The 12094-nt window shown below is 42.8% G+C and overlaps 1 protein-coding gene across 4 annotated transcripts in view; it reads left to right on the top strand.

The window, feature by feature from the left end:
- Positions 1-2238: 2238 nt before the first annotated feature.
- The window catches only part of WSCD1 (WSC domain containing 1), a 162357-nt gene continuing 152501 nt past the window's right edge, over positions 2239-12094 (top strand). For 2 of the 4 annotated variants that reach the window (XM_075594408.1, XM_075594405.1), the window contains exon 1: positions 2240-2522. The gene's annotated coding sequence lies outside the window, so the exon portion shown is untranslated. Of the gene's footprint in view, positions 2523-12094 lie in introns of all 4 variants that reach the window. The other 2 variants (XM_075594407.1, XM_075594406.1) reach the window with 2 other exon arrangements.

Genomic DNA, 12094 nt, shown 5'->3' on the forward strand with positions numbered 1-12094 from the left:
CCAATCCGCCCCTCCCCCTCAAAAAATAAATCTTAAATTCTAGTGTCTAATTTAATTTCAAGGATTACCACTCTGTAAGGCACATACTTTACGGGAGACATTAACTAAGGTCTCATATGGGGATTTGGAGCTCGAGCCTGCGTTACCTGCCATTCACGCTAATAGTTTAGTGAATCCTAGCCTATGGGTGCTCAACTCCAGTCCTCATGTTCCCCCAACGGGTCAGCTTTTCAGCTCATATTCCAGCTTCAGCACAGGTGGCTGAATCAGTCCCTGCTTCAGAACAGGTGGCTCAATCAGTCTTTACTTTAGAACAGGTGATTCCATCAGAGGCTAAATCTCAGTTATATAATCAGATTGGAATTAAAGCTTCCCCTGATGTGCGAATTTGTCCTGTTTCGATTCACCCCATTTGCGTGCAAATTTTTGAAAAATTTGCAAATTTACAAAATATTCCCTACTGTACATTGTTGTCACATTTCTACTGGAAATTGTGTTTGACGTACCAAGGTCACAGGACCAATGTCACCTGCACAGTTCCATTTTGCCAAATCTTGCCTTTTTTTTTTTCCCCGCAAAAGATTTTTGAATTTTTTTTGCTCATTTTATGAAAAGTTTGCACATCTCTTTGATTCTATTTGCCATGTTGTATCGGGATTTTTAGATGCTTTTTTCCCCCCTCAGACTTGGGGCCTTATTCAATGCGGTCAGTACTTGAATGGTCATTTTTGTTTTGCGCCATATTGAACAAGGCCCTTAGACGGGTCCGAGGAAGTTTAGGAGGGAGCTGCTGGGATATGGAGGAATGATGTTCAATATGTTCGTATGTAGCAGACGTTATTGAAGCCATTATCCTGCGTTAAGGCACCAATTGGCGAATCACGGTTTGCAAATCATACGACATGTCCACTCCCGACTCCATTGAATTGTATTGCAAATCATCCAATAGCGCAAATGGCCCAGTAAAACTCGCAACTGTGGTAATGTGAAATCACACGATAACGCCTGCTACACATGGAGCAAAAAAATTAAAAATAATCAAATTCTAGCATTTGGGGATTGTACCTTTAAAATCCAAGTAAAGTAGAAGAACTTGAAATCAGCAGTATCACTAAAAACAGCAACAGATGGTCTCTGCAATATTAAAGGGAAAAGAAAACATATTTTTTTTTCATCAAGCATAATGCATTGATTCTTTAACATGCTTTTGTAGGGATAGCAGCAGGGTGTGTGACACTTATGCCACCAGTGGTCACATCGTGTGGAAGAAAAGAATGACAAACCTATTGATTGTAATCCTCTTTTTCTTTTAATAAATAGTAGAAACAAACCGTAGAAGTTAGAATGACTTCAGAAAGAAAGGTATAAAAGGACTGTCCTTCAGAAAGAATGGACTGCTGACAATGCTAAAAAGAGTTCAGGAAGTGGAGACTTTGTACTGATGCAAAACCGGATTGTATTTTTATACAACTAGAGCACTTCAACTAATTGCTTTTAGTCACTGTGAATTCCTGTATACACTCACATGCAATCTGTTCTCTGCACCTGTAGCACTGCTAAAAATAAATGGTAAGCTCCTCGGTCTAGACTAGAGAAAGGATTTCTCTCTCATTTTATTTTTCTTTCATGTCAGGGGCACTCTTTATTGTCACCTAACGAGCATCTGCTGTTCAGATCCAAGGGGGCATACAAATAGTATCTATTGCCTTTACATCTCTCTTTATTTCCTGCATGAGTAAAGGGGTTGGACTGTAGATTAAAAAAGAATGATAAAATAATGTATTTAATAGAAAATTAATTATAAGCTAAATATAGGTAATGACCGTATGTGGAATGCACTAGGCAGTATACAGTACTGTACATCCCAGTTCTCCAACACGTATCCTTTATAACAGTGCACTTGTCTTCATCACATCAAAATGAAGTAATCATAATAACCCCTTTCCAATATTAGTTGATCGAGCAATGCAATTCAAACCATTGCATTAAAAGCCCCCTTGGCAGACAAGAGCGCAATAATCATGATAGATTTATTAGATTAGCATTATTTTGTTGCTCAAGGGGATCTGCAATGTGTCCCAGGTGCACAGGTGCAGCGTTGTGCAGCAGCTGGAGCACAGCTGTAGTGAAGATGATCATCCCCAACTGCATCTTCTGTGCTGTGCTCAGCAGAAGTCGCTAGGACCCCGCAGATGTCTGGGACTGAAAAGCAGTAGCAGCAGAGCAGGGCAGCACTGAGCATGTGCGTAGTTGGTCTCCTCTCTTGCTTGCTCGGTTAGTTACTGATATAAACAGCTGGAGGTAGTGAAACACACAGTGTACATGCAGGCGGAGAGCACTGAGTGGTTGCTGGGCAGGATCTCACAGCACATATTCTCAAATCTGGCAACCTGGAGACAGGCTAGCATGGAAGGGCAAAGGGAGATGGATCTGTCGCCTGGTCCCTGATACAGTATCTAACTGGAGTGCTTGCAACATACTTTTTTTCTTTTCTTTCTTTCTTCTCCTCCTGTAGAAGACAGGTAAGTTTTATATTTTTTATTATTATTATTATTATTATTATTATTATTATTATTTACTCCTCTCTGCTTCTTTAGTAACACTGTACACGTTCTCAGGCGCTGATGCTGGACAGAGATGATAACTTTTTTGAAGGCTAAATCCAGCCTCCTTGGTTACTGATTTTAGTGCCTTATATCATGACAGGAGTTTAATTATCAGATTGGTAACACATTATCTGATGATAATGCAACTTGTATAGTGCCATTGCATTCCTGTGCCACTTTTAAACATTCCATATTAACTAGATCAGTGTTTTGTCATCAGAGGTTCTGCAAGCAGCCCTGCAATGTTCCAGTCATTTGCAAATTGATATACAGAATAATTTACAATACATCTGATCTTAGACATGGTAATAGGGGGTGTTGGGGTTCCTTACAGTTCATCTGATCTCAGATGTGCTATGAGAGGGTTGGGGTTCCTTTACAATACAACTGATCTCAGAATGGCACTGTAAGGAACCCCAACCCTCTCTTATAGCGAGTTTTAGATCAGATTCATTGTAAGGAACCCCAACCCTCTCTTAAAGCATCTGATCTCAGAAGGTGCTATTGGAGAGGGTTTGGGTTCCTTGCAATGCATTTGATCACAGAGTTACTGTTAGAGAGGGTTGGGGTTCCATGCAATGCATTTGATCACAGAGTTACTGTTAGAGAGGGTTGGGGTTCTAATGAATTTCACAATAGCATGATAGGGTTTCTTAAGCAAAAAAGAGTGGGAAACCACTTAACTAGATGCCTGCTTACCCAAATAAATGATTCCAGTGTAACATTTTCATAATCTATAGATTTTTCCTAATAATAATAAAGAACATACAGTACAGTACTTGTAATGGCTATTGATAGGAATTAGGAGTAGGGTGTAGTAATTATATTTTCAGTGCACTTTATAGTCTCCATCATGGGGCCATTTGTGTTCAATCCCTTATTGTAGAAGCAATAACACACCAAAGTTATGTGTACCTATATACTGTACATAATAAAAGGGTGACATACATTGAGTAATTGAAACCGTTTGTCATATTACAAATATCTGCAACCATTGCTCTATATTCTTAAATATCTTAATAAATACATTATAAAGCAAACCGTGAAGTTACTTCACCTTTCGGCAGTGGGTTGCAGGCCCATCTGACACCCCTCTGACACAGAGGGGGCGATTACAAAACTAGAGAACAAACAGCAACCAGTCTTAGAATTACTAACGAAAGATTTTGAACTCAAATTTGCATCATGCAGACTGACGGCGGTGAGAAAATGTGCCATCAAATTGCTAATATCTTATTGTTATGCAATGTGTAATATAAAGTACCCAAATTATGTGATACCAGTTTCACATTTTACTGGAGAAGTTTGATTATTAGCAGATACACTGCTGTGATTAAAAGATAATGGTGTCCCTTTAGTTTCTCTTTTCCTACTGAATTAGATAATGAAACCTGGTAAGTGTATTAAAACAAACCCAAAGGAATCATCATACTGTAGGTACTGTAGATTGATCTCTCAGACACAGGAACTCCCAGCTCCTATTATCCATCTAATGCTCTTATTCCTTTTATACTCCTTCCCAGTATTTGAATGAATGTCTGTATGATAATTATACAAAGTGCTGCATACATGGCTGTGTGTGTATAATGTATGTATGTGTGTGTAGACTGTATATGTGTATATATATATATCTATATATATAGATATAGATATATATATATATATATATATATATATATAGATATAGATATGTATATGTGTATATATATATATATATATATATATATATATATATATATATATATATAAAAATCATGTGGCAGCTGGAATTAGGGTTTACGGGGGTGAAGCAGCCCTCCCTGGGTTTATATATTTATACATTATGCATATTTATATATTTATACATTATGGTAATATATATGCTCCTGATTTTGTATGTAGAGTACCTACAACTAAAACATACTATATTTCCTGCACTGCTGTGTGCAAGCCATGACAGAAAAGTGGCTGTCAGCAGCGTTCTCTGAGTGAAAGTAACAGATCACATTTTGAACAGCTGTCTCTGTAAGAAGCCTTAGCTCTAGGGGTGCAGTCAGCATATGAATTAAGGGGTGCTCTTTAGCAGTTTCATCTCCCCTTAATACTTCTTAGTTTCATAACCCTCCTTTCAGCATCAAGTATTGCTTTGCAATGTGTTTCTGGATGCTCTGGCGCTGAAGGGGTTAGGTGTATTTTAACCCCTTCCTAACTGTAAATTACACCTTTTAACTGCTGGAGAGACAAACCAGGAACACTCGGCACATCATTATTTCCTGTCCTCTTCAGCTCCCAAGGATTTAATTTCCTTCCATCCCTTTTACTCCCTTATAGACTTTCCTTGATGTAATTTGCATATTGCATAGAATTTTATAATCGAGATATGAAAAGCTTTTGAGATGTCGCCTGTGGGTTTATTGCTAAACGACACTGCCCTGTAGATGTAGGAAGATATTAAAGATTGGTTAAGACATCCATATACATAGGCAGTGTTCTAAATCATGTGTAATCCCACTATCAGGTGCAGATTGTGATTTATTAATCCTGACCAGACTGTGAATGAACCATCTTTTTTTTAATTTATTTTTTTATTTTAAGAGCATATGCAAGAGTTGATTAAGAAAAATGAATTATATCACATGAAATATACTCAACAATATATAATGAGCTTAACTGATAAATCTAATAAACATCTTACTATGAAACTTCTAAGAATAATAATTTGGTTTGATGGCATTGTATTGAAAATTGAGTAATATGGATTATGGCCTTTCTAAAAGTTGTTGGTTTCAATAAAATAAAAATACATTTTGTGTTCTGTAATAGTCCGGTGAATTAGTTTATACTACACATGAAAAATGAAAAACGTTGTGTATCCTATTTACTCATATTATTGTGTGTTACTAATCCCTCAAGTGCTACAGCGACTTTACAAAGCACTGTTTGACTGGCACTTTAAGGGTTAAGTGTGTCCATTCAATTTCTATTGTTACCACATTTTAGATTTTTTTTTATTTTCTAATTTTTAGTTTTTTAAATGTGAAAAATTATACATGTATTAAACTGGATTACACAGTAGTGTTTGAGTGACCACTAAAGTAGAGTATTGTATGTAATAATACCCCAGTGTGCGAATGCTACACAAAAGAATAATCACACAGCTCTAGGTACAATATCATGCACAGCCTCCTCAGCAAGTGATTGTGGTATATTGTCCATACGGATAGATTTCTCACAAGATGCAACAACCTCTATAAATATAGTACAGTAGATGCAAAATCAGGACTAGCTGAAGCCATTCCTGCTCCAGTCCTATTGTCATCCTATTGTAAAATGGCACAAATGTCCATGCTAGTCTTTTGTAGCCTCTGTCATTTACCTTGAGACACTGTTTTTGAAAAGCTATAGGGTCTAAATGATTTCTCAATTAGCTAAAAGCTCCCTACATTTTTTAATAGTGTATTAGTTGATCACTGGGGTTGATGTAGTTCAAAGTTCTACTTGTCACATTGGCCATGCAGGAGTACGGATCTGTTGTAGGTTGTGATACCTTTTCAAGGACCAACACGAGAGTTTATCATTTACTGTACTACTGTATATAATAGTATACAGTGCTTTTGAACCTCGCAGGTTTCTTCTTCACGTGTCACTGATATTTATTAAACACTGACAAGTCAAATACTGCAGTAATGTATTATAATGTATTCTTGTATAGTGTTGGCACTGCAAATAGTGCCCTACATAGTTGCATCCATTAACCCATGGGATAACAATTAGATGTTCATACCCGGGTCACAGAGAGATGTTGCTACAGGTCAGATGGAGTAAGAACTGGGTTTTTGAACAAGGGTGTAACATTTCAGAGGCAAATGCTAACTTTCTGTGATAAATTAAAAAGATTCAGCTTCAGACGAGCAAAAAATAGGTAGATAAAAGAATATACTGTAAAGGTAATAAGAACTGTAATTGGAGTTTCAATTCTGTTTTGATCTTCTGAACTAAAGGGTAATTCAGTATACTCAGAAGCAGCTGTTAGGGCCATTATTGGCTGAAAACTCCCATTGAATTCAGTGGAAGTTTTTCCAATAATGGTCCAAACAGGTACTTTGGAGTATATTGAATTACCCCCTAAATGTTGCTTGCAAATACAAATTGGTGTATACTGATCTAGTTGCTTCCCTCTTTGACATCTACCATGTATGCTGTGACAATACTTCCTAGTGCTGGAGAAGAGTTGAACTCCATTCCAGTCAATGGGACTAAAATCTTCTCCAACACAGGGAAGTAGCTTCACAGCACATTGAATAAGTACTGAGATTCAATAAGCTCCAATAAGGGGTGTCATAGCTTGCGCCCACATTAGTTAATATTGACTTGAATGTCCTTTAATGCAGGATCAATCTCTGATACCCCGTATCGGAGCTTATTGAATCCCCTCTTTTGTGTCCCCTTCTGCTCCGAGTACTCTTTGTTGCTGTTGCTATGTTAGGTTGGTCTTGTCCTTGTGGTTATGCCTGTAATTTCCACAAAAGGCCAAACCATTTGTAATTGATTTGCTTTTCAATATCCCAAAACGCATAAAGTGAAATTAAATGATGACCTCTATACAAAAAAAAACCATTTACTTGTAAAAGCTACATTGAGTTTGAATTGAGTTATTTTGTTGTTGTTTTACATTTTTGATCTGCTATTTGAATGTTAGTTTTTTAACCACTTTAGTGTCACAAGGACCTGCAATGACAGATATGACATTGGATGGGATTATCCTCAAATAGCAAGGGACTTTAACCTGAGGGGTCCTTTGGTTGGGGCTACAGTTTTGCTGGTGCAGTAGCTACCATTTGTGCAGTCAAGTCATCAGGATCCGTGGAAAGCATAGGATCTTTATGCTTCCAACTACAGTACTATGCTGGAAAACCAAGCACAGATTCACCCTGTACTGTATATACTGTACCATGTATTTCCCATTAACAACTCAATGACTGTTTTTGTAATTCATATATAATAAACACTGTTTTATGGTGATCCTTTAACACTTTCACTTCTAGAAATAACAGCATTAACCTTCAAAGCTGTTATAACACTTTTAGTAAACTGCTATAAAATGATAATTAATTATATAACTTAATAACAGAGTATCTAGTATCACCAGCTACAGTAGTCACAGGTGTGTCAAGGTAGCTGCAGCCAGTCTGTAGCTGTACAGTGTACAGCAGGCATGCACAACACACGGCCCGAGGTCCGCATGCGGCCCATCTGCACTCATTGTGCGGCCTGCAGCAGCTTTCCCGTCCTCCTCCCTCCCGAGCCTGCTCTCCCGCCCGCGAGCCGCTCTCCCCCTCCTCTCCCGCCCGCGAGCCGCTCTCCCCCTCCTCTCCCACCCGGGAGCCAGTCTCCCCCTCCTCTCCCGCCTGGGAGCCGCTCTCCCCCTCCTCTCCCGCCCGGGAGTCACTCTCCCCCTCCTCTCCCGCCCGGGAGTCGCTCTCCCCCTCCTCTCCTGCCCGGGAGTCGCTCTCCCCCTCCTCTCCCGCTTGTGAGCCCGCTCTCCCCCTCCTCCTCCTCGAGCCTGCTCTCAGGACTGCACGAGTGTGCTAGTCCTGCCTGCTCTGCCGCCGTGTGGTGCTGTTGGGGGGAGGTGAGGTGCAAGGGGGGAAGGGGAGGTAAGGTGCAATGGGGGGGAGGTGAGGTGCAAGGGGGGGTGCAAGGGGGAGGTGAGGTTCAAAGGGGGAGGGGAGGTGAGGTGCAGGGGGAGGTGAGGTACAGGGGAATGAGTGAGGTGCAGGGGGGGAGGTAAGGTGCAGGGGAGTGAGGTGAGGTGCAGGGGGAAGGTAAGGTGCAGGGGAGTGAGTGAGGTGAGGTGCAGTGGGAGGAGGTGAGGTGCAGGGGGGGAGGTGTGGGGTGATGTGAGGTGAGGTGCAGGGAAGAGATTGAGGTGAGGTGCAAGGGGTAGAGTGAGGTGAGGTGCAGGGGGAGGTGAGGTGAGGTGCAGGAGGGGGAGGTGAGGTGCAGGGGAGTGAGTGAGGTGAGGTGCAGGTTGGGAGGTGTAGTGGGGTGATGTGAGGTGAGGTGCAGGGGGGTGATGTGAGGTGCAGGGATCTGATGTGTGATGCAGGGGGGAGAGTGAGGTAAGGTGAGGTGCAGGGGGGGGGTGAGGTGCAGGGGGGTGGGATGTGTGTGGTCTGCAGGGGGGTATTGTGTGTTATGTGGAGGGGGAGTATTGTGTATTGGTGAGGGGGAGAGATGGGGGTGTGAGATAGAGGGTGTCTCGCAAAGGTTGATGATGAGGGGTGCAGGGGTAGATATGAGGATGATGAGGGGTGCTGGGGCAGATATGAGGATGATGAGGGGTGCTGGGAGAGATTGATGAGGGGTGCTGGAGGAGATATGAGGATGATGATGAGAGGTGCTGGGGGAGATATGATGATGATGATGATGATGATGATGATGATGATGATGATGATGATGATGATGATGATGATGATGATGATGATGGTTTTAGCTGTGCGGCCCAAATCTGTTTTCCTTGGAGCAGTTCGTCCCTTCTCGCTTTACAAGTTGTGCAGGCCTGGTGTACAGTATATCTACTTTTCCCTTAAGCTTTAGTCAATGCTTACAGGATAACTCTAAAGATGTTCTGGTTTTCTTTTTGCCTCTGCCTTCCCATTCAAAGCAGGTTGAGGCATAGAAGCCACATGGAAGTGGAGTACTACTTCATAGGATCCCTTGAACCACCGTATACTCATACTTAAAGATACTCAATGTTTTGAGCAATGACTTTAAGAGCCACGAAGGATCCTCTAGCAGAGAAAAAGCAAGTTTTCTTCTGTAAAAGATGTGCAAGTCAATGAACCACCATGGCAACATTATTTAAACCTCCCAAGGCTCCCAATTGAGCTGAAACACAAAAGGGTAGAAATTACACTGTTATAACTCATCCTGGTAGGCAAAAGTAACTAAAACTAGTGAAGATGCATGCATATTCCAGACATTGTCAACATAACTAAAAGAGCTTTGTGTATTAAACTGGCTGTAATAATTCCATACAGTGCAAATAAACAATGGTTTCTCCTTTACAGTCAACTTTTAAAAATCAAGTTTGAAACATTGGACACCATTTAGGTAGCTTAGGTTTATGCCAGCTCAAATTTACTGGATTAATAGTTGTATACAAAGTGTTAAAGCAGTGGAGCAAAGAAACAAATTTGTTCATCCCATTATAATTTGTTTCTTTCAAGCAACAACTCTCCTATCCCCTTCTTTTGCCCCATATAACCATTCCCGTATCACATTGCAATTGAAGATAAATAAGTACAAAACTATCCATATATAGTACACATTCTGAATGACTGACTGTTTTTAACAACAAGCAGTCAGTGTGGGTGCTTGATATAAGGCCCCTACTTGATATGCTGTGAAGCTACTTCCCTGTTCCGGAGAAGATTTTATTAATTGGGATATAGCCAATCCCTTCTTTAGCCCTGAGAAGCAGAGCATATTGAATAGGTGCTATACTGTAGCTCTCTTACAGCAGTGGTTCTCTCCTCGGATAGTTAGCCTGATCAATTCCATCCATATGGATTCACAAGTGTGGGCAAATGCATTAGTTATTGCTAAAACATGGTGGCCGATGTCCCACAAGAAGGAGTTTGCCTGTGAGAATTTCCGTACTTTCCTTGGTTACACCATTCTGATAATTTCATGTTTCCTGCTTGAAACACATATTTTGGCAGCATTGTTTTTACATACTAGTGTAGCGGTCATGTAAAATGGCTACAGTCATCTCTCCTGCTGACAGTAAGGCCTGGTAAGTTGTGGGCATGCCAGCAGTAATTATGGAGGTTTGCCCTCACACCCTGGTGGGGTGCCCTGTGTATGGATGGGAGTAGTCACATGCTCTGACTCCATGGTTAGTGATGTCAGAGGTGTGTCAGCTTCCAGAGTGTACATAAGGCACAGCACTGAGTCTAAAGTTAGTTCTGCTAAGAGGAGGAGGAGTTCTGGCAGGAGTTCAAGTTCTAGTACTAGCCTGAGTTACTGAGAGTTCTAGTTATGTTATAGTAACTGAAGAGGAGACTGTGTCCAGGGACCTGGCACAGGGCAGTGATCCCTGCGGGGATAGGGAATCCCTATCTAAGGAGAGATACACCTTTTAAAGGGAGGCACTGACTGGACATGAGTGGCTAGATATCTACTGCGAGGGGCAGCTAGCCCACTCAGGCAATAAAGATGTTCTCAATCACAAAACCTCTCGTGTACATGTGTGGAATGAATGTACAGAGAGGAGCACCACGGAGGAGTTCCTCAACAGGATCATCCCCATGCGGACGCAGGGACCCTGATGAGGTGGAGGCGCTGCACTGGAACTAGGTGAGACTCAGCACACTACCTCAGCTGCCTGTCTGGACGGGTCATCCCCACACACCATCATGCGGGAGACTCAGGAGTCCTGTAGCCAACAGGTGCACCACCAGACACTACCACACTGTAATGGGGGCCGGTTAGACCACAGGGGCCAATGTGAGATTGGGTGGGTCAGGCCGGTTCAGAAAAACCGTTACATTTGGAGGCGAGCTGCTGAGATCAGATCTGTCATCAGGACAGGCTCTAGCTAGGCACACTGGGAAACAGGGAGAGAGTCTGCTGCCACTCTGTGCTGCGTAGGGACGGACCTAGGGGTGGTCAGGGGGCTGACAGGATATTGTCAGTTCGCAGGGACAACCTAGGGGCCTGAAAGGAGTGAGGGGTCTGGAGCCGGGCTATAGCTGACCGGGTCACCTTGAGGCAGTGCTGGTTGGTAGGACGCCTAAAGGGATAGCCTGTAACGTGGTCAGGAATCCTGGAGAGGGTCAGCGCTAGGCTGACCAAGAGAGGTAGACGCCCCAAGTACTGCATGGCAGAGCCAGAGTACCTAGCCCATTCCAGACACTTACCATAGGGAGCACAGACTGGGAGGAAGGAGTCACAGCAGACACTGAGAGAGTGAGCCTAGCCTGAGGTAGTGCAACATGAGTCCAGCCTAGATCAGGTACACATGTGGTGGTGCATCTGAGCAATCTTTATTGTACTGGTGTAGAGGCTGCCCCGCAGAGCGGAGCCCCATGTACGATAACTGTTACGAGAGAATGGAGGACCCGCGTGGTGCGGAGAACACAAAATGGCGACCAGAGGCTGATGGGGAAGGCACCCGTGGCGTGCGCCCCACTGAAGAGCAAACTGTCGCCGAATTATCGTTAACCAGTCTGCTCTGGAGCGGAGCGAAGGCCGTGGCTGCCCCGTTTTTATCCTGTCTGGGACACCGAGGGGCCACCCTTGAAGAATGTGAGGAAATTGTAATACACTACCGACACACTTTATCACACTGCGGCCAGATCCGCAAGCCGGGAGATTTCCCGGCTTGCTAGTGGCCGCCCCTCGGCGTGCCGCGCGTCACCGACGCACGGTCACGCGTCATCGGGAGCCTGCGCCCCCTGCACGCGCGTCCAGGGCTCCCCGAGGGAGCCCTGGTGTCCCGC

Source organism: Ascaphus truei, chromosome 3 (genome assembly GCF_040206685.1).
Source record: "Ascaphus truei isolate aAscTru1 chromosome 3, aAscTru1.hap1, whole genome shotgun sequence".
NCBI lineage: Eukaryota > Metazoa > Chordata > Amphibia > Anura > Ascaphidae > Ascaphus > Ascaphus truei.